Genomic DNA, 23,562 nt, shown 5'->3' with positions numbered 1-23,562 from the left:
GGTGATCAGGTTGGTTAAACATGACCTACCCCTCCTAAACCCATGCTGACTGGGTCTGATACCCTGGCCATCCTGTAAATTCTGTGTGATGGCACTTAATATAAACTGTTCCATTATTTTGCCAGGTACTGAAGTCAGGCTGACTCGTCTATAATTACCAGGATCCTCCTTTGCACCCTTTTTCTGAATGGGTATCACATTGGCCAGCTTCCAGTCATCTGGAACCTCACCAGTGCACCAGGACTGTTGGTAAATGATGGAGAGTGGCTTTGCAAGCTCATTTGCCAGCTCTCTCATTACCTTGGGGTGGATCCCATCTGGTCCCATAGATTTATGAATATTCAAGCATTTCAGTAGTTCTTTGACTGCCTCCTCTTGGATAATGGGGGGACCATTCTGCTCCCTGACACCATCACCCACTCCAAGCGGGCAGGTGTCTTGAGGGCAGGTCATCTTCCCACTAAAAACTGAGGCAAAGTAGGCATTAAGCACTTCTGCCTTCTCCTCATCTGCAGTTCCTAAGTTCCCTCCCTTGTCCAACAAAGAACAAAGGCTGGTCTTACCCTTCCTTCTAGCATTAATGTATTTGTAAAGACGTTTTTTATTATCCTTTACAGAAGTCGCCATTCTAAGTTCAAAATGAGCTTTGGCCTCCCTAATTTTTTTCTGCATGCTCCAGCAGCCTTCTTAAATACTTCCTTAGAGACCTGACCCTCCTTCCAACACTGATACATCCTCTTTTTATTCCTAAGTTCTTCCAAAACCTCCTTGCCCAGCCAGGCTGGACGTTTACCCCACTGACTGATCTTTTGGCACACAGGGACAGTCTGTTCCTGTGCCCTCAAGATCTCTGTTTTGAGGCATGCCCACCTTTCCTGAACTCCTTTGTTTTTAAGGGCTGTTTCCCAAGGGACGCTCTGAATAAGTCTCCTAAACAGGCCAAAGTCTGTCCTCTGGAAGTTCAATTTAAGAGTCTTACAGGTGCTCCTCCTGACTTCACCAAATATTGAGAACTCTATTATTTCATGATCACTCTGCCCCAAGCGACCTCCAACCACCACATCTCCCACCAGCCCATCTCTATTTGCAAACAGCAGATCTAACACAGCCCCTCCCCTGGTGGGTTCACCCACCAGCTGCGACAAAAAGTTGTCCTCCATACATTCTAAGAATTTCCTGGACTACCTCTTTACTGCTGTATTAAGTTCCCAGCAGATATCTGGTAGGTTGAAGTCACCCACAAGAACAAGGGCTGATGATCTTGAAACATTACCTAGCTGCTTATAGAGTAAGTCATCTACCGCTTCTTCCTGGTTGGGTGGACGATAACAGACTCCCAGTAGGGTGTCAGCCTTGCTGGCCTTTCCCTTAATTCTTACCCATAGACATTCAACTTCATTGGCATTAGTTTCAATTTCTATGGCATCAAAAGTCTGCTTAATATAAAGGGCCACCCCTCCTCCTCTTCTTCCTTTCCTATCTCTTCTGAAGAGCTTGTATCCATCCAGTGCAGTACTCCAGCTATGTGAGTCATCTCACCATGTTTCCGTGATGTCAACTGCATCATAGCTCTGCAGTTGCACCATGGCCTCCAGCTCTTCTTGTTTGTTGCCCAAGCTGTGTGCATTGGTATACACGCACCTCAGCTGGGCTACTGACTTCACCCCTAACTTAGCCTTGCAACCCTTGGGCCTGCTTCCAGATAGCTCAGCTGCTTCCCCTTCCCCCTTCAAACCTTGTTTAAAGCCCTCTCAATGAGGTCTGCCAGTTCATGAGCTAAAAACCTTTTGCCCTTAACAGAGAGATGTACCCCATCTGATTCTAGCAGAGCGGATGCTGTAAAAGCTTCCCCATGATCAAAGAATCCAAAATTTTGCCGATGACACCAACCCTTAAGCGACTTGTTGATGATACGGATTCTCCTGTTTCTTTCATCATTTTCCTCCGCCACCAAAGGAACTGAGCAGAATACTACCTGTGCTCCTGCCCTACCAATGACCTGACCCAATACCCTGAAGTCCTTTCTAATTGTCTTGACACTCCTCTTTTCAATCTCATCACTGCCAGCCTGGAGTATCAGCAGTGGGTAATAATCAGAGGGCTGAATCAGCCCAGGAAGTCTCTCAGTGATATTTTGCACCCGGGCCCCAGGGAGGCAACAGACCTCCCTGTGGGATGGGTCTGGTCGACATATGGGGCCCTCAGTTCCCTTCAGAAGGGAATCACCTACTACGATTACCCTTCTTTTCTTTTTAATGTTAGAGGTAGTGATCCATCTTACAGATGAATCATAATTGCGGGGTTCACTAGGCAGACAATTTTCTCCTAAATCATCTAGTTGGGTCTCTAGATCCAGGACCTCATACCTATTCTGAAGTGGTACCTGGCTGGATGATGGGGATGGGGAGGAGTTTCTGTTATTACCTCCCCGAGTGGGGACCCATTTCCACTCCTCTTCATCTACTAGGTGCCCTTCTATTGCCTGAGAGTGGGAGCCATACAAGTCCTCAGTCTCTTGATCAGAGGCCTCCCTTAATGATGGAAGGGCTGAGCTCCACCAATCTATTTCCCTTTCACTTACCCTGATACTCCTTAACCTTTCAACTTCCTCCCTAAGCTCAGTCACCAGTGAAAGGAGGTTGTTCACTTGTTCACACCGCAGGCAGGTCTCCTCCACAACACTCCCTGAAGCCACCGATAAGCTCAAGCACTCTGGGCACAGATGGCTCTGTACAGACACATCCTTTTTGGAGGGCTCGACTTGATCACTTACACTTATACCAGCCACAGTTTTTGACCATGTGGAAACCATTACTAACAGACACCTCAGACACAACCGGGCAGCAGAAAGACCTCAAGGAACACAGAGGACTATTTACTAGCAAGAAAGCTGGCAACCCTGCCTGCTTGCCCTGCCTGTGCGAACTGCCGCGCAAACTGCCTTGTATATGCCCCAGAGACTCACTACACCCCTGTTTGCCCACGCAAACTGCCTTGTATACGCCCCAGAGACTCACTACACCCCTGTTTGCCCATGCAAACTGCCTTGTATATGCCCCAGAGACTCGCTACACCCCTGTTTGCCCACTCCTGCTCACCGTGCTCCCCAGAGACCTCTTATAATCAGCCACTCAGCAGCAACACAGAAAGCTCCACCCCCTGCTCCTCACTGACTCACAATGGCCTATATAACTACATATTAATTATTAAACTTATATTATTCTATTGTATACATTGATTTCATCCAAGCATGGATTTTTGTAATTTCCATCAAACCCCCCAACATAGTTTCTCATGATTCTTGTTATGATTAAACAACAGTTATATCCAATTACCAAACAATCATCGCATGTAACAATCATATAATTTATCATAGTCATTAAATGATTTTACAGGTGCAGTTTCACATGATCCAGTAAAGACTAACATTTTCCCAGGGTCTACCAGGCCTGACCTTTCTTTCCAACCCCCCTGAATATCCCATGATTTTAGAAACATTTTATCCCTATACTATCATAGATGTTTGGATAATAACAGTCTTCTAGAGAAGTAAAGAAGCTGCAGAAGGATTGAAATATATACAAATAATATTGTATGAAAAATCTGGCCTCATATACCTATATGTAAAGGAGATAGAGATTATAACAGATGCCTAAACTTGTTGGGTCCAGCATAATTTTTTTTGCCCTGAAAAGATCTGTGTTTTCATAAAGAATGAGTTGTCTCACTGTGATGTACATGTTCATGCTGGTTTTCAGGTGTGGTCTTGTGGCAGCAGACCTCACATTAGGGATAGAAATGAGCCAAGACACACATTCTTGTTTATCTGTGTGAAAAGGGTCCCGGTTTATTCTTCCTCACAGCTCAACCATCCTGACTCCAACTACTCACTAACTACAGCAAACTCCCACTGTAGGCTTTCCTTGCAGACTCTGACTGCAGGCTTTTACCTAGCTAGACTCAGACTGCAGAATCCAACTGCAGACCCAGACTGACCTCACAGCAGATCTCTCACAGCAGCAATTCTCTCTCCCGTTTGGTCAGTCTCCCTGGGTCATTCCTTCAGTTCCTCCTTCCTCAGGATCCTCCCCTAACTAGCCGGTCACTGTGTTGGTCCCCCAGTGATTGGGGACGTTAGTCAAATGTTGGGAATTGTTTGGGATCTGAAAATTCCATGCATACCCCAGTGTTACGAGCCGTCCCTGCAGACGGGCTTAGTAGTGGTTCTTTAGATTGATTTCAGGGTGCAAAAAACCGACACGGTACAAGGGGGTTTTGCAGATTAATCAGCACAAATGGACTTTATTGAAACAACCACAGCAAAATGCGTTGGGGAGGAATTAGGGGAAAAAGGGAAGAATAAGGAAAATAAGGGAGGAAAAGGAAAAGGGTATATAGCTACCAAACGTGAGAATGGCAGAGGTCCTTCGGTGTCCAGCCGAAGAGGTTCACCAGGTCACGTCTGGGGAGATCTTGGAGATGCAGTCCATTCTGGACCCTACTTATACTTTTCTTGATGAGGAGGAAGGGGATTATTTCGAAACCGAATCTATTGTATCTTCTGGTAAAAAGAATGGTATTTGGAAAAGGGGTACACACAGTCCACCTCACAGCGGGCGAGGGCCATTGTTTTCGTGGTCCAATGCCTGCACCTGCAATCATTCATCTTGCTTTGGTCAGCTCGCCTCCCCCTGCGCACCTCCCCCGGGCTGGGGGCTCCTTGGAAAGTGTGAGGGAGGCCTTTTTCACATGGGGATTTCTCGGGGTTTTCTCTGGTGGAGAGGCTTCTGTCATCTCGTCTGTCACAGTGGTTGTAGATGAATGAGAGGGGTCTTCTGTGGGAGACCACCCAAAAGCTCAGGAGAAGTCCAGCCAGGCCAAGAGATGGGACAGCTTCCAAGGCTATTGTTGCAAAAAGGGCACAGTGTCCCTTCTTCTCATTGAGCTCGGTGTAGCATGCAGGAGAGTGCACCTGTGGAAACAGCAACTTAGCAACGCTCTCAGGTCATGAAGCCCCCTGGCTTGGCAGGTAACTTTCCACTCTAACTAGGAGTGGGACAAAGGGGGTCTTCTGAGCGGTCTCTCAATGACAGTTGTGAGGCAGATTGGATGATATTTCGGACAGACTCTCACACCCAGACAAGTGGTAAGGCTGAACATGTGAATGGAACCCTCAAAACACAGATGAGTAAAATTTGTCAAAAGCATCCATGACATAGGTTCACAGAATCACACAGAATCACAGAACCACTAGGTTGAAAGAGACCTTAAAGATCATCGAGTCCAACCCATGCCCTAACACCTCCACTAAACCATGGCACCTATTGCCACATCCAATCTTTTTTTAAACACATCCAGGGATGGTGACTCCACCACCTCCCCGGGTAGACCATTCCAGTAGATTATCACTCTTTCCATAGAAAACTTTTTCCTAATATCCAACCTATATTTTGTTTGGCACAGCTTAAGACTGTGTCTTCTCATTCTGTCAGTTGCTGCCTGGAGAAAGACACCAACCCCTACCTGACTACAGCCACCTTTCAGGAAGTTGCAGAGAGTGATAAGGTCGCCTCTGAGTCTCCTTTTCTCCAGGCTAAACAACCCCAGCTCCCTCAGTTGTTCCTCATAGGGCTTGAGTTCCAAGCCCCTCACCAGCCTTGTTGCCTTCCTCTGGACACATTCAAGCATGTCAACATCCTTCTTAAAATGAGGGGCCCAGAACTGGACACAGTACTCAAGGTGCAGCCTCACCACTGCCAAGTACAGGGCAAAAATGCCCTCCCTGCTCCTGCTGGCCACACTATACAGACCAGGATGCCGTTGGCCTTCTTGGCCACCAAGGCACACTGCTGGCTCATGTTCAGTCAGCTGTCAACCAGTACCCCCAGGTCCCTTTCCACCTGGGCACCATCCAGCCACACCATCCCCAGCCTATAGTGTTGCAGGGGGTTTTTGTGGCCAAAATGCAGGACTTGGCACTTGGACTTAATAAACAACATCTTAATGGACTCTGCCTATCCATCCAACCGTTCCACATCTCTCTGCAGAGCCATCCTACCTTCCAACAGATTGACACACACTCTTAGCTTAGTGTCATCTGCAAATTTACTCATGAAAGACTCAATACCCTCATCCATGTCGTCAATAAAAATATTGAACAGAAATGGCCCCAGCACAGACCCCTGAGGGACACCACTAGTGACTGGTCGCCAACTGGATGCAGCACCGTTCACCACCATTCTCTGGGCCTGGCCATCCAGCCAGTTTTTAATTCAGCAAAGAGTGCTCCTGACCAAGCCATGGGCTGCCAGCTTTTCCAGGAGTGTGATGTGGGAGACAGTGTCAAGGGCCTTGCTGAAGTCCAAATAGACAACATCCATGGCCTTTCCCACATCCACCAGGCAGGTGACCTGGTCATAAAAAGAGACCAGGTTTGTCAAACACCACCTACCCCTCCTAAACCCATGCGGGCGGGGTCAGATACCCTGGCCACCCTGTAAGTCCTGCGTGATGACACTCAGTATAAACTGTGGAACAGTTACTGAGGTCAGGCTAACTGGCCTATAATTACCAGGATCCTCCTTCCCACCCTTTTTGTAAATGGGCGTCACACTGGCCAGCTTCCAGTCATCTGGAACCTCACCAGTGAGCCAGGACTGTTGGTAAATGATGGAGAGCGGCTTTGCAAGCTCATCTGCCAGCTCTCTCATTACCCTGGGATGGATCCTATCTGATATAGATTTATGAACATCCAAGCAGGTCAGCAGGTCTCTGACTCCCTCCTCCTAGATAACAGGGGGACCATTCTGCTCCCTAACACCATCTACCAACCCAGGAGGACAGTTGCCTTGAGGACAAGTCATCTTCCCAGTAAAGACTGAGGCAAGGAAGGCATTAAGCACTTCTGCCTTCTCCTCATCTGCAGTTCCTAAGTTCCCTCCCTCATCCAATAGAGAACAAAGGTTGGTCTTACCCTTCCTTTTTCCATTAATATATTTGTAAAAACATTTTTTATTATCCTTCTCAAAAGTTGCCAAATTAGGTTAGGTTCAAACTGAGCTTTGGCCTCCCTAATTTTTTTTCCTGCATGCCCTAGCAACCCCCATAAATACTTCCTGAGAGACCTGACCCTCCTTCCAAAGATGATACATCCTCTTTTTATTCCTAAGTTCCTCCAAAACCTCGTTGCCCATCCCGGCTGGATGTTTGCCTCATCGACTCATCTTTTGGCACACAGGGACAGTCTGTTCCTGTGCCCTCAAGATCTTGGTTTTGAAGCACACCCACCTTTCCTGAACTCCTTTGTTTTTAAGGGCTGCTTTCCAAGGAACTGTCTTAATAAGTCTCCTAAATAGGCCAAAGTCTGCTCTCTGGAAGTCAAATGTAAAAGTCTTATTGATGTTCCTCCTGATTTCACCAAATATAGAGAACACTATAATTTCATGATCACTATGCCCCAAATGGCCTCCAACCACCACATCTCCCACCAGCCCATCTCTATTTGCCATCAACAGGTCTAACATAGTCCCTCCCTTGGTGGGCTCACTCACCAGCTGCAACAAAAAGTTGTCCTCCACACACTCTAAGAACTTCCTGGACTGCCTCTTTTCTGCTGTATTAACTAAGTTCCCAGCAGATGTCTGGTAGGTTAAAGTCACCTACAAGAACAAGGGCTGGTGATCCTGGAACATTCTCCAACTGCTTATAGAATAAGTTGTCCACCTCTTCTTTCTTGTTCGGTGGCTGATAACAGACTCCCAGTAGGATGTCAGCCTTGCTGGCCTTCCCTTTATTTCTTACCCATAGACATTCAACTTCATTGTCATTAGTTTCAATACCCATGCCATCAAAACCCCCCCTAATATAAAGGGCCTCATATATTCAGACCTTGCCTATAGCCTTACTGAGAATCTGCATAGAAACAAGGTGGAGAGACAATGAAATATTGCATGGCAGGTCACATCAAATTGTGTATATTATGGGAGAAATTTGTATGAGGTAGAAGTTAGTCTTTCCTTATTTGCTGTAGGGTGTTTTTATGCTTTGTAATACTTTGAAGTAGTTTTGTTCTTTGTATCCCCGTAGTTTTCCCAAATAGTTTACCCCAGACTGTACCCCTTTCCCTTTACCTATGGAATTCCTCTCCCTTGATGAGATCATCCCCAAATCCCCACCCTGGCTCGCTGTCAATCACTCAGCATCCCATCCCCTTCATGTAGAAGCTTCAGTTCAAGATGTCGAGCAATTAGCCAGACGCCAGGGGTCAGCCCCCCGAGACTTGTTTTATACGCTGTCCTAAGTGTCTATCCCTTAGTACCCATCCGTTTGGGTCATTTATTGGTTGGTAAAATGTTATCTACTTTTGGTTTCCTCCTCCCTTTAAATGTAACCTTGGCACATCTCCTAGGGCTCTCGGCAGGAGGCCCCCTGAGGTGCAGGAGCTCCCCAGAGCTCCTGAATAAAACCTTGGATTAACCCCTGCTAAGAGTCAGCCCCTTTCTTCCACCGATGTCTCTAGTGTCTCCTCTGCTGCAAAGGCAACTGGCCTAGCTGCCCTCAGCACCCTCGGGGCACAAGAAAGTGCCTCCCCGCAGTTGGCTGTGTCGGGGTTGCTCCCCTGGTGTCTGCCAACTCGGGCCTGGCCGGGGGATCCTGAGACGCTCCCAGAGGGACAGAGACACTTATTGGCTTACAGAGGTGTTTAATAGTTTTAACTTCCACTTCACAGAAGCTCCAGAGATTTGTCGTGCCATTCAGACTGTTAGGACTGGACACACCTGCCCATCTATTCCAGCCTGGAGACTGGGTCTATGTTAAATGGTGGGACAGTTACTTAGCCTTGCAAGCTAAGTGAAGAGGACCCTTCCAAGACCTCACTACTCTCACCATTGTCAAAGGTGCTGGCAGAGAACCCTGAATTCACTACTCCAGAGTTAGGAAGACCTCTGCTCCTGAAACAACTGGAAAACAGAGACTGATATAAATCAGGATGATGTGGTTTAAAATTGTTTTTTGTGCCTGTTATCTGCACAGTTGGTAACCGTGATTCAGGTTTGGCCCCTAAATTTGCATGTGACTTTAGTCCAAAATGTATCCAAAGCTCTTCATAAGAACAACTTGTCAGGGTACTATTGAATATGTGAGAATCTGGCCTGGTGAGTGTAGAAGTGGCAGCTGTTCGACCTTAACATCTGCATGAGTAAGTGCATACCAAAGGGTCATGACCAGCCATTAATATCTATGTGAGAATGCTTTAATTAGCAATTTGAAAATGAGTTGCTCTGAAATGTCTGGGGAGTATATGTGTGAGTGTTTTCAATAAAGAGCAAGAAACATCTGCTCTTCTATTTGCTTGCATTCTGCTTCACCTCCTACTCACTGGCTGCATAGTTTTGATCCTAAAGTTGTAAACAGAAAAAGCACATAAATAAGTATTTGAGTTTGCTTAATAAAGCAATTCTGTTGCACTATAACAGGATCTGTGTTTTCACTCATTACAAATGGTGCCTGAACAGGGACTCAAACAGTGAAACTCTGGTAGCGATGTCATGTTCAAACTGAGTTATGAGAAAAGGGGATCCCCAACCTTCATCTCTACCTGCTGGATAGGTGAGACTGCGAAGGCAGAACTTTGGGACAGTCTGTCTCATGAGCATGAGCTTTATTTAGAAATTTTACATAGAATATTAAAGAACAAGGATTTAAAACCCTGTTGTGGTGTGATGTCATAGTTTGTCTCAGGTATCCCGGTCCTTTCCCAGGTGTCAATCACCTCTCCTTTCTCTCCACCCTGACCCCTGCTGGGTGCTATCAACCTCGGCATTCCAGAAGGGCGTTGAGTGATTGGCAGAGTTCAAAAGATGCTCTGCATCCCTGGGGGATCATTGGCTCACCCAGGTGTCCCTCGCACCTGAGGCCTGCCCACCCTGCACCTGGTTGGTGGGATCCCTACCCCTTTCCTCCCCCTCACCCTGGGCTTAAAAGAGCCAGCAACCACATGGTTCGGGGATTCTGTTAGAGCTGTTATAGGATTCAGAAGCCTGCAAGTCTGAATAAAACTCTGGATTGAAACTCTCTGGCAGAATCCCACTCCTTACCTTCACCTCGCCTTAAAGCATCTGCACAGAGGTAAACTGGAGCTTTGCTTGTCTGGACTTGTCTCTAGCGCCAGCTGCAGTATCCAGCATAGCCAGAGGTGTCTCTGAGGTGAAAACACCGCAGTTGCCACCTTTCGGTCAAGCAGCAGAGGCTAGTCAAGACCGGACAAGCCCCATCTGGATATATATTGGTAATTATTCCAATAAAACCCCAACAGTTAAGTTAGTTGCTTTATTAGTATGGCTGAATAGTAACTCTAATGCATTCTCCCCCACGGTTCCTACAACACTAAAGTGTGGGAAAGGGTAGGAGTTGAGTTAGAGGCACAGAAAAAAAAGGACAGCCAGTCACTGACGATAACTGGTTTGATGCTGGCCCAATGCCAGGCACCCATAAAACCACTTGCTCACCCTCTCCTGCCACAGCTGGGCAGAGGAGAGAAAGAAAAATTAACAAAGGGTTCATGAGTTGACATAAGGACCAGGAGAAAACACTCCAAGGGCAAAACAGGCTCAGCTTAGAGGTACAAAGTGAATTTATTGCTAACAGAGTCAGAGGAGCATTATGAGAAGTAAATTAAGCCCTTAAAAATCCACCTTTTTTAAGGTGGAGACAGGGCATGGGAGTTTCGTCAGTTGGTCACCTGAGGTTTTCTTCTGCTGCTCAGGGCGAGGAGTCCTTCCCCTGCTCCACTGTGGGGTCCCTCCCATGGGAGACAGTTCTCTGTGAAGTTCTCCAGCGTGGCTCCAAATGTCACGTGCAGCAGTCCTGCCAAAACTGCTGCAAGGTGATTTCCTCACACGGGCAAACAGTCCTCCCAAAACTGCTGTGGCATGGGTCACTCTTCCATGGGGTGCAGTCCTTCGAGGACAGGCTGCTCCAGCCTGGAAGCAGGAGCCCGCTGTCTCCATCCAAGTCTCCCTCTGGAGCACAGCCTCCTCTAGGCATCCACCTGCTCTGGTGTGGGCACCTCCCTCACGGGCTGCGGGTGTATCTCTGCATCCCCTGTGGATCCCCATGGGCTGCAGAGGGACAGCCTTCTTCACCATGGTCATCACCACGGCCTGCAGAGGAATCTCGGTTCCAGTGCCTGGAGTACCTCCTCCCCCTCCTTCTTCACTGACCTTGGTGTCTCCATGTTGTTTTCCCTCACATGTTCTCACCTCCTCCTCTTCTCTGGCTAAGAAAAATCTGTGCCCCACTTTGTTTTGATTTTCTTCTTAAATATGTTATCACAGAGGCGTTCCAAACATCTTTAATTGGCCCAACCTTGGCCAGCGGCCTGTCCATCTTCACAGCCATCAGAAATTGGCTCTGCCAGACGTGGTGGAAGCTTCTAGCAGCTTTTCACAGGAGCCATCTTTGTGGCCTCCCTGCTACCAAAAACCAGGCCGAGCAAAACAAACACAGTTAGTTACATGGAAAACTGTGTATACCACCTTACAAACTTTGCAGCCCGCTGAGCAAGTTTGTGAGTGCCCTGTCACAGATATTTTAAATTTGGAGACTGCTTCAAGTGTTAGCCATGTCTATGCAGAAGTGCCACCTGAACTGGGAGACCATTACTCTCAGGGGCCTGGCGATCCTTTTGATCCGGGTCCTATTGATCCTGAGAAGGGGCCTGATCTTTATCCTCTTTTACCTCCTGTAAAAAATTTGGCCGCTGCATTTCCCACTACAGCTCAAGTATTAAGTAATTCTTATCCTCCTCCTCCTCCTCCAATTCCTTTACCTGACTTACTGCTGCAATCTCATTCACTTCCAACGTTAATAGAGAAACACAGGGAACGAGCCCTAAATAGGGAAGATATTCCCATGTTTTTGGCCATGCCTGACAGTTATCAGCCTAGGTAACTCTCTCTGTATGTACAACCTTAGTTTGAATTAGTAAAAGAAGTTTGCAATGCTGTCCGAGACTATGGGCTCCAAACACAATATACTATGGGGTTGATTGACTCTATTAACTAAGGGTATACTATGGCTCCTAATGATTTGCACATGCTTTTTAACCTTATACTAATGTCAGCACAATATACAGTGTGGCTGTCGGAATGGAAAGATCTTGCTACTGTACAAGCTATGAATAATATTGCAAATGCAGAAGCAGGCGGTCTTGATGAACTACTGGGCCAAGGCGCATATGCTAGCCCTGCTGCCCAAGCTAATTTAGCTCATGCAGTGCTATGGCAAAGCTCCGAACTAGCCATAAAGGCTCTTTTAAGAATCCCAAAGTCCAGACAAAAGGAATCTTCTTTTGCATCCATTCGCCAGGGACCTCAAGAATCATATGTAACATTCATTGATAGATTGCTGACAGCCATGAGTAGAAAATGAAGAAGCAGCTACTATAGCCTTTGAAAATGCTAATGCAGCTTGTTAGAAAGCACTGCTCTCTGTAAGGAATGAGTGTGCTAATTTACCCACCTACATCAAAGCCTGTCAGAATGTGGGGACAGAAGAGCACCATGTCTGTTTTGGCTGATGCCTTACAGCAAGCCTCTAATACACATAAGAAAACAGGCCCCACTCTTTTAATTGCCAACAAGAGGGACATTTACAGAGAAATTGTCCCATTTAAAGGAAAGCAGAGAACCACTCTCACCCTACCATTCTCCCCTCCCCATATCCATGATGTGAAAAAAGTTACCATTGGAGTGAAGCATGTAGGTCAAAATTTGATAAAGACGATAACTCCCTCACCCTGCAGAAGGGAAACGGGAAGTGGGCATTGGACCCAGAGCCCTTCGAACCAACAGGGGCTTTGCAATCTGAACCCAGGAGTCTCAATCTCCTCCTTCCTTGCCAGCACCCACAGGAGTGCAGGTTTAGACTTACCCCTCTAAGACAATGCCCTAATTACAGATTCAGCTATTCATGTGCTAAATACAGGGTTTATGGACCTTTACCTGAAGGATTGTTTGGACTTTTAATTTCAAGATCGTCTGCCACAAAGAGTGGTCTCATAATATATGTTGGTGTAATTGATTCAGACTACTTTGGGGAAATTAAAGTGATGGTTTCAACACCCCACCTTGTTTTATCTCAAAACCAGAAAAAATTGCACAGTTACTATTGCTTCCTTCTTTGTTCTGGCAGCAAAAGACGCAGTCTGAGGAACTGGTGGGCTCAGCAGCACCGATGTTGTCCATGTTCACTGGCTCCAGCAAATTACAAGTGAAAAGTGCTTACTAACTTTACAATTAAAAGACAAATCTTTTACAGATTTACTTGACACCGATGCAGATGTTTCCATCATTTCAGCACCTTCATGGGCCCCACAGTGGCCTCTTAAAACAGATGCCTTAGTGGAAGGCATCAGGGGCCATCAAGCCCCTAAACAAAGTGCACTTATTCTTACAGTCACAGGGCCAAACAGATGCTGAGTAACTTTACAACAATTTGGTTTGCCTTCTCAATTTACGCTGTGAGGTCATGCTTTACTCTCTGAATGGAATATTACTTTTGCGGTGAATGCAGCTGTAAGAGCCAAAGCAAGGGACGTGGGACTCCAGGCGTCTCTTCAAAATGCGGTTTATTACATCCAAGACATTACAGCAGTCCAGGGTCTTGGGCGACAGAGACTGTGCCTACAGCTGTCAGCTCCAACTGCAGGCAGGCCTGGAGACCCTTTGGTTTTGGTTACAATGTATTATATACTTTTCTTTGCTGAGCATCTTAATACAGTAGAACCAATCTATACCTTAACTTTTATGTATAGCCTGTCATAACTACTATAATTACCATATTCATGCTACTATTCTCCAATCACTAAAATTTAGTACATTACAGTTTAAGCTAGAAGTTGTTTTTCAGTTTTCTTGCAGTGGAAAATTCTGAGACCTTTTTTCTACTTGCGACATTTGCTGACTTGTTTGCCTGTGCTATCTTTCTGCTTGGTAAAAACATCTTCTTGTTTGAGGTGGGTTTATCCTTTGCACTAAGTCATAAAAACCCCTTTTAACTAACATACCCTTTGTCTCCTTGGTTATCCAGTAAGACTGGCTCAGCAATTCTTTTCTTCTATATTAAAACTTGCTTCCATCTCTCTTCCTTCTTCAGATCCTACATTCAAAAATCTTTCTGCTAAGCATACATAGCTGTGAGACTTTCTTGTCAAACTTTCCTCCTTTCCAACATCCAGCAAATTTAACAAATGCGTCACTGATGAAAATCCCCTGCTTAAATTGCAGTGGAAAAAAGATACGCCTGTTTGGGTTAATCAGTGGCCCTTGAAAGGGGAAAAGCTGACACAAGCTGAAAAGCGTGTTGATGAGCAATTAAAATTGGGACATACTGTACTGTCCATGTCTCCATATAAAGAAAACACTGTATGTACAGGTGTGTTCTTTGGCTGTCAGCCAAGAGCACCTCAGTGCTGGATTTTTGTTTCTTATTTTATCCCATATTAAACTTTACAAAAATTCTTTATCTTGAGCTCAATTTTTCACAATTTTGGAGGTTCCACCAAGATAAGACCCCGAGTCCCCATGGCTCTGGGGGGTCCCGGGCAAGGGGCGCCCCACTGAGTTCCAGGGGCCTGAGGGTTAAGCCTTGGTCAGTGGGATAAAAAGAGACAAAAAGTAAAGGGAGGTAAAACCCCCAAAAAAACTGCAGCAACTTTTAAATCTGTGCACAAAGACTCGGATGACTGAGTATACCATAAAAGAAAAAAAAAAAGAGTCCAGAGAAAATCCGGGTCTGTGTGTGTGTAGTTGAGACCTGGACAGGGCAGCTCCAATCCACAAAGCGAGTGAGGACTCCGGATAAAGCTGTGTTTCCATTTCTCGGGCAACTGGGGCAGCTGGCAAAGAGACGAACTGAATGTCGGAGGCTGAGTGAGAACCCAGAATAAGGGCAGCTTTAGCCACTTTGGGGTTAAGATGGGAATTAAGGGATTGAAGAGGAGAGGAATTGCCTGTAGTTTTGACTGCAGAAATCCTAATTCCGAGGTAGTACTGTACTTGACCCATGTCTGATGGCCAATAGGAATCTAGGTTATATTGGAGGGTTAAGACAGTTAAAAGGTTGACATAGAGCTTGCAGAAGGTTAGAGGCTGAGGGCATAAGCCCCAGTATATCCTTCAGGCATGTCTGGTTTCACTGATCTGGAGTATTTAGCTGTGAAGTAGAGAAACACTGCCTGAGAGATCTGGGAAGCCAAGTAGGTCTTGCTTGAAAATAGGGTTTTTAAGAACCTTGTAGCACAGCCTTTGAAGTTCGTTTATGTGTTGTTATACGGCTGGGGGTTTTATAAGTATGCCAGTAGAAGGAGAAAATTTTAAGTTTGGGGAATTTTACAGGAGTTTAAGAGGATGTTTTGGAAGTAGGGCATTGTGTAACTAATAAGCATTTGTAGATGAATATTAGAACATACTCAAAAACAAGAATACCATATGTCCTGCTTTAGGGCAAATTTGGGAGAAAACTTAAAAAAGGGGGCCCCGCCAGAAAGCAAACCCATGCAGCCCCTCCCCCCAACCGTTTTGGGAAAAATTTCCTTGGAGAGAAGGGGAAAAAACCCTGTTTATTTAACAGGCAAAGCACTCCCCAGCACAAAAAATGAACAATACTAGATGACAAAACTCATTTGCCACTCTGAAGAGATGACAAATTCAGAAAGCCTCTCCTGTGGGTGGTCGCTCTGTTATCAGTCCCTCTGGCACTGGGAAAGGCTGCTGGCCAGAGTAGGACCCAGTGGGCCACAAAGTGGGAGCTCTTGGTGCTCCCTGGGTCCCCAGTCCGGAGCAGGTTTGAACAGTTCCAAGAAAAGGAAAATAAAAAACAGTCCAGGGAAAACTTCTCTGGCTCAGTTAGCTAAACTAACTAATAAGCAAAGGAGGGATCTGTTCTGCTCTGTCCATGCCCAGACAACACAGTCCAGTGTAGAATGTGGAGGAGTGAGTGCAGCCTCTGATAACAAACTCCGTGCTTCTTCTTCTCCCTGCCTTCGCTCTCAGAGCCAGTTTGAAGGCACATAATATAATATCCAGCATAAACAGAACACACAATTGGGGATACAAGCATCATAACGTCACCCTAGGACACTGTATTATTGTGTAAATGTGTGTGAGGGGTATGTCTATGTCCCTTTTTTCGTGTGACTGACAAGTATAACTGCTGTATGAATGAGACGTACTATTAGTACAAGATGAATGAGGAGCCTGGATCCACGGTTACGTTCCCTGGGCAACCAGGGCAGCCAGAGAAAGGCAAAATGCTTGTTGTATTGTTTTATAATAAAAATTTTGTGGTTTTTGTATGAGTGCATTTTTGTGTTTGTGTTGTGGACCTGGGTGTGAGCCTTGGGTCTTGTGTTAGTGTAAAACCTATCATAAGAGGTGATGCTGTACCATGTATCACTGGAGTGCCTGTTGTCGGGAGTGTCATAGGGCAGAATTGAGAACCAGATTTCAGGCAATAAATTTTTCATTTCTGTAGGACACTAAGAAGTAGGTAGCCCAAGGTTAGGAAAAGCCAGGAGGGAAGCAGAAGCTGAGTCACGACAGGCAGAGATCATTAAAGTAGTCTGTGGAAGATGGCATTTAGTTCCCAGGATTTGGACTATATCTGAGGAGAATTGGGAAAAAATCTGTAAAGAGCGTGTAGTTAGATTCGCTTGGAAACTAAGAAAGAAGAAAGGCCACTGGGGTGGTGCAAGAGGTGCTAGGACAAATGAATAAGAATGGGACATAAAGCAAGCAGAGAGAAAGCACTGATGGATATACCTCCCCATAGCCCCCTTGGAATAAAATTGGCACAGTGGGAGCATAATCCTGACACAAAGAATAAAAATAAGATCAGAATGATACATTATTGTATGATTGAGTGGACCAAAGAAGAGATAAGATCAGACCATTTATTCTGGCCCCTACATGGGTCTTTTGAAAGGGAAATGTGCCAAGCTTTAAATACTTATGTAAATGACAAGAAAGCTGTCAGCCAAGAAGAAAATTATTATGCCACTTGCTGGGGGAAGGTAAACTCTTTAGGAGAAGTGAAGTTGTTTAAATTAGAAGAAGACAAAAATTGGGACCCCTTAGACTGTCTTCTGCCCCCATATCTGCCAGCACCTAATGAACCCCCTCCACCCTCTGATGGGACTAGTCAAAATACCCAGGGAAGAGTGGCTCAGTGGAAGGAATTACAAAGGGAAGACCAAGCAGTATCACTATATTCCCTCTGGGAAGTTCCAATGGGAGGGGCACAAAGGGGAATTGGGTTTGTCACTGTCCCACTCAATTACTCTGAAGTGAGAGCATTCACAAAGGAATTAAGAGGTCTACTAGAAGATCCTATTGGATTAGCAGAACAAGTAGACCAGTTTTTAGGGCCTAATATTTATACTTGGGATGCAATGTAATCTATAATAAACCTTTTTGTTTATGTTGGAAGAAAGTTGATTCGAGCTACAGGTATGCAAATATGGGAGAAGTAACATGTAAACGGACCCCCTGGAGAGGATAAAATGCCATTAGAGTGCCTGATGTGGGACCACAATAACTCCAGGGGAAGGCAAAACATGGAAGAGTACAGAGCATTAATTATCAGGGGAATTAGGGAAGCAGCTCCCCATAATCAGAATGCCCACAAAGCATTTGCAGAGCAACCAAAGAAGGAGGAAACTGACTGAATGGCTGAAGAGGTTAAAAAGGAATATGAGGCAGTACTCAGGAATGAACACGCAAACGGAGGCTGGACAAACACTGTTAAAAGTCACCTTTGTCACCCATGTGTGGCCGGATATAAGAAAGAAGCTAGAAAGATTGGAGGATTGGCAAGACAGAGAGTTGAACAACCTGTTAAAAGAAGCCCAAAAGGTATATATACAAAGGGACGAAGAGAAAGCAAAGGCAAAGGCTAAGGTAATGGGAGCTGCTATAGCCAAAGGAAACCACAGGACTAAGACCCACTCCTTTAAGGAGGTGAGGCCCCAATTGAACCAAAACACGGAGGGCCAGGAGGAATTTAGGGCAAACAGAGCTCCCTGGGGAAGGGGTCCTAAGGAGGAAAAAAGGGAAGTGAACCCCCCGGGCCCAATCTGTCACTATTGCAAGGAAATTGGACACTTAAAGCGAAGCTGCCTGCAGAGACAAAAAGATCTGAAAGTTTTTAGTGAGGCTTGAGAAACAGACAAATAGAGGGGTCAGAGGCTCTATCTCCTGGGATTTAAACATCAGCAGGAGCCCTTGATAACTTTAAAAGTAGGTCCTCAGGAGGAGGAACTTGAATTTTTAGTAGATACAGGGGCGGAGAGGACATGCATTTGTGAAATTCCAAAAGGGTGTGAAAAAAGTCAGAATACCATTCATGTAGTAAGGCCGAAAGAGGAAAGATTTAAAGTTCCAGTTATAAAACATGTGATTTTTAAAGGAATGAACAAGATAGCAATGGGGGATGTTTTACTTGTACCAGGCGCAGGATATTATTTGCTGGGGAGGGATTTACAAGTACAGTTCAGCATCGGGGTGCTTCCAGAAGGGGATAAAATGGTAGTCAAACTCCTCCTGTTAAAAGAGGAGGATTAAAAGCAAATTGAAGTAGTGTGGGCTAAGCCTGGGAACAGGGGCAAGTTAAACATAACCCCTATAGTAATTAAAATCACTAACACAAATTGCCCAATCCGAAGTATGGCAATATCTGCTCTCCTTGGAAGGGAGAAAAGGGTTACAAACAGTAATTCAGGAATTAATTAAGGATGGAACTTTAGAACCATGAATGTCTCCCCACAATACCCCCATATTAGTGGTAAGAAAATCAAACAGGCTTGTGTAAGACCTGAGAGAAGTGAACAAATGGACTATAGATCGATATCCAGTGGTACCTAACCCCTACACACTATTAAGTAAAATTCCTCCATCACACCGGTGTTTTAGTGTAATAGATCTCAAAGATGCCTTGTGGGCCGGTCCCCTAGCAGGAAAAAGTAGAGACATATTTGCCTTCAAATGGGAAGATCGTGATAAAGGGAGAAAACAACAGCTTAGATGGACAAGATTACCTCAAGGATTTATGGAAACCCCTAACTTATTTGGACAGGCCTTGGAGGAAGTCCTACAACTTTTCCTTATTGTGCCAGGATTAAAACTTATTCAATATGTTGACGATTTACTTCTCTCAGGAGAAGATGAGAAACAAGTCTAGGAATTCACTATATCACTACTAAATTACTTGGGAAACCAAAGGCTTTGGGTATTGAAAGAAAAACTTTAATTTGTAGAGAAAGAAGTAATGTACTTAAGGCATATAATAAGTCAAGGGAGTCGGCAATTAAATCCTGAAAGGATCACAGGAATAACCTCACTCCCGCTGCCAAAAAACTAAAAAAGAGATCAGAAAGCTTTTGGGTTTGCTAGGATACTGCAGAATCTGGATAGAAGGATACACACAGGCTGTTAAATTCCTATACGAAAAGTTAGTAACAGATGAGATTATGTGGGGAAAAGATGATGACCAAAGATTTGAGAGTTTAAAACAAAAATTAATTAGTGCTCCTGCTCTAAGCCTCCCTGCTTTAGACAAACCTTTCTACCTATTTGTAGATGTGGGAAATAGGGTAGCTCATGGAGTCCTATCCCAAGAGTGTGGGGGGGTCCAGGAAACCAGTGGCTTTTTTGTCAAAATTGCTGGGCCCTGTTAGTAGGGGGTGGCCTACCTGTATCCAGGCAGTAGCTGCCACTGCCTTACTAGTAGAGTGTTGGGAAGGATGAAAGTTTGACAAGAAAGTCTCACAACTATGTATGCTTAGCAGAAAGATTTTTGAATGTAGGATCTGAAGAAGGAATAGAGATGGAAGCAAGTTTTGATATAGAAGAAAAGAATTGCTGAGCCAGTCTTACTGGATAACCAAGGAGGCAAAGGGTATGTTAGTTAGAAGGGGTTTTTATGACTTAGAGCAAAGGATAAACCCACCTCAAACAAGAAGATGTTTTTACCAAGCAGAAAGATAGCACAGTGTAGTGGTTTGAGAGGAAGTGAGTTTTTTGGGATGCTGTGGTCAAACCAATAGGTGCTCAGATTTGAATATTGGCATCTGGTATGGCCACTGAGGACATGGATATGCCTCTGAGAACACAGGGGGGTTAAAAGCTGAGAACTCCCAGGGGGAAGTTCTTTTGGGTTCCATCCTCGAAGGAGAGATCAGACTTCCCCTGCCCGGCTCCAAGCTGGGCGGGGGAGGGGAAGCCATGAGGCCTGACTGAGGTAGGCTGGGCTGGGACAGAGAAGGGAGGTGAAGGCCCCTGCAAGATCGAAGGGTGGAGGAGCACTGAGAGGCTTCGGGCAGTCCCCCCCCCCAGGAGAGAGAGAGAGAGAGAGAGAGAGCGCGAGAGAGAGCGAGTGAGAGAGAGAGCTGGTGTCTGTGCTTGTGCCACCTTGAAATTTGATAGCACGGCCTGCGTGAAGGAGGGGGGGGGGGGGTTGTGGTGATGTGCCCGGCTGGGCAGCCGTGGGAGTTCTGGACAGGCAGAGCCTAGGACTTTTAACCCTTTTCTTAGATGCTGGAAACCTTGCAAATGCTGATTCCTCCTGGAGTTGAATGAGAAGAGAGACAGAGGTGAGATAAGAGGAAATGGGCCACGAGAGAAGCTGAAAAGAATCTTAGGTGGGAGGAGGTGATGGAGTGGCCTTTGGCTGGACTTTTCTTGTATGGCCATGGACAGAACCATTTTTTCCTGTGACACAGAGACTGCATTTAGGGGGGAGGCAATGGCTTAGAGCCAAGAGAGTGCAGTGATGTGATGTGAAGGAGTGCGTGAACAGAGACGACGGGTGAGGAGGGTGGTGGTGGTGCCCTCCGTCTTCAGGGAAGAAGAAGAAGAAGAAGAAGATGATCTCTGTTCTCGAGACCCCTCGGCCACAGGGGGTGAAATTTGGGGGGGACAGGTGTCCCGAAAGTGAGAGACTGTGCTCTTTTTGGAACTGGGCAAAGCATCCTTTAAAAAGGAAAACCCTAGAAGCAGCTCTGGTCCATGCACAGTGGTGAGAGCACTGGGCACGGAAGGAAGATGTCACGATGGCAAAATGATCTCCGGGCGGTGCCACGTGTGACATGGAAACACAAGAGGTTTCAACTGTGCATCCTGGGGAAGCCTATGGTACAAGAGGGACTCCTCTCTCCTTGATGAACTGAGAATTGATTATCTGAAGGGTGATGCTGGACTGAGAGTGGGTGATCTGAGGGGTGAATGTATTGGAAATTTGGTGGGGGGAGGAGGAATGTTTTAGGAAGGTTTTCATCCTGAGTTCTGTGTGTTTCTTTTATAGTTGTAGGTTAATAAAGTTTTTCCTTTTTATTCCTAAGCTGGAGCCTGCTTTGCTCTATTTCTGATCATATCTCACAGCAGACACCAGGGAGGAAGCATTTTCATGGGGGCACTGGCATTGCGCCAGGCTCAAACCATGACAAAGGCAAACAAGTCAGCAAATGTTGCAAGTAGAAAAAAGGTCTCAGAATTTTCCACTGCAAGAAAACTGAAAAACAACTTCTAGCTTAAACTGTAATGTACTAAATTTTAGTGATTGGAGAATAGTAGCATGAATATGGTAATTATAGTAGTTATGACAGGCTATACATAAAAGTTAAGGTATAGATTGGTTCTACTGTATTAAGATGCTCAGCAAAGAAAAGTATATAATACATTGTAACCAAAACCAAAGGGTCTCCAGGCCTGCCTGCAGTTGGAGCTGACAGCTGTAGGCACAGTCTCTGTCGCCCACGACCCTGGACTGCTGTAATGTCTTGGATGTAATAAACCGCATTTTGAAGAGCCGCCTGGAGTCCCGCATCTCTCATTCAGGCTCTTACAGTAGAGGAAAGCAGAAAATTGACTTTTGGAGGAAGATTGAAAGTGCACACCCCACATGCAGTTAGAAATATTTTGAAGCAAAAAGCTGAGAAGTGGCTCACTGACTCTCGAGTGTTGAAATATGAAGCAATTTTAATAGATAAAGATGATCTAGAATTAGTTGCAGATAAATATCTCAGTCCTGCTCATTTTTTATATGGGGAGCCAGTAGAAGAATTGGTGCATGATTGCTTAGTGTCATGGTTTGGAATGGGAGGAAATTCAGGGAATTGATGCAAAGCTTTTTGTGTAACTGACAGTCTGTTGAACTACTGAGAAGTTGGATAAGCCTCTGTGAAACACACATGTTAAAGACGAGAAAACCTGGGAACTCTCCTTTCCAGTCGGCGAGGTGGTGGGCCCCAGCCCTGGCCCCCTGTCTCAGCCATGCGGTGCTGGGCCATCCTGCTACAGGCCGAGCCCCTTCCCTCCTCCCTGGGCTGTCTGCCGGCCCCCCTCATCAGCTCTAGTCTGGCCAGTCTGGGCCCCAGCAGCTGCTGGGCAGGAAGATGGGGGAAGCTGCAGAGCCCTAGCCAGAGCAGGGCTGGTCGTTGGTTTGAAGATCTTGCCGTCAGGCCTCCACCCTCCAGCGCGGCTGAGACCAGAGACCCCTGCAGCCTGTGCAGAAAACTAAAAACCAACCATGAAGCCGATCCTGACACAGCCCCAGCTGCAGTTCCCTCCCTTAACGGCGGGTTGAGTGATCATTTGAAGGGCCCAGGAGACATGTTACCCCTTTCAGTGCTTCAGTCCTCCCTCGAGTGAGAGAAAGGAACAAGATGAAAGCATGTAAAGGAACCACATGAAGACATCAGGGTCGGTGAGGAAGACGTTAAGCCCCAGATGGGAAGGCTGAGGAGATGCCTTATTTTTGGAGCTGAAATCCTCTTGTAAGTGAAATTAACAGGTCAGGAGATATCTCTCCTTTTTTGATGCCTTTATTAAAAGTGATCAGCTCAAGGTTGGGAGACCCGACCCATCCGCGGGTTCGCCATCACAGCTCCCTGGGGTGACTCGGAGGAGGAGGCAAACGCAACTTTTTCCACCAGGGGGGCAGAGCTGGGGGTCCATCCTCACGAGAGCAGGCGGGGGTATACACACCCCTGAATCCCGATTTTGAGTTGGCAGCCTCGGGTCCTGGCTCCAACTAACAACATATTAAGTTGTGGTGAGGGGCCATTAAGGTTTTCAGAGTCTCTGCTGGCTTCTCACCTCACCCCTGATGTCTAGAGACCACTTTGATCTCTGAATTCCATATTGGCTCGCTGGTTTAGGGGTTTATTAATTGCGTTTGGAATAGGGGCTTGCCCCATTGCATTTTGGCTCTAAACTTATCTACATATCAACTCCTAGTTCCCTCCCCTCCACCGTCTGGGGGGGATGCCATCCTCCCACCTGGCCACAAGCAGGGTGATGCTGATACAATAGAGTGAATTCTCAACCATAGATGGCTAACGACCCGATACTTAACAGGTGATTACAACAAGCAGCTAACAAAAGCACTCCTCTGCCAGAACTGGTTAAACTTGTAATTCTACAACTTTTGGGAAAAAAATGGGTAACCCTTTTTTTGTTCATAACATAAGCTATGGAGAAAATACTCTTCCTTATAGCACTTGAA

The 23,562-nt window shown here is 45.9% G+C and overlaps 1 long non-coding RNA gene across 1 annotated transcript; it reads left to right on the top strand.

The window, feature by feature from the left end:
• The first annotated feature begins 20,221 nt into the window (after window positions 1-20,221).
• Window positions 20,222-21,396, top strand: LOC132341457 (uncharacterized). The gene is made up of 2 exons (XR_009490219.1): window positions 20,222-20,298; window positions 20,592-21,396. It is a non-coding gene; the product is annotated as an uncharacterized LOC132341457 (long non-coding RNA).
• Window positions 21,397-23,562: the final 2,166 nt, after the last annotated feature.

Source organism: Haemorhous mexicanus, chromosome W, assembly GCF_027477595.1.
Source record: "Haemorhous mexicanus isolate bHaeMex1 chromosome W, bHaeMex1.pri, whole genome shotgun sequence".
Lineage (NCBI taxonomy): Eukaryota > Metazoa > Chordata > Aves > Passeriformes > Fringillidae > Haemorhous > Haemorhous mexicanus.
The sequence above is the reverse complement of the archived record's forward strand: the minus strand, read 5'-3'. Positions and strand labels throughout refer to the sequence as shown.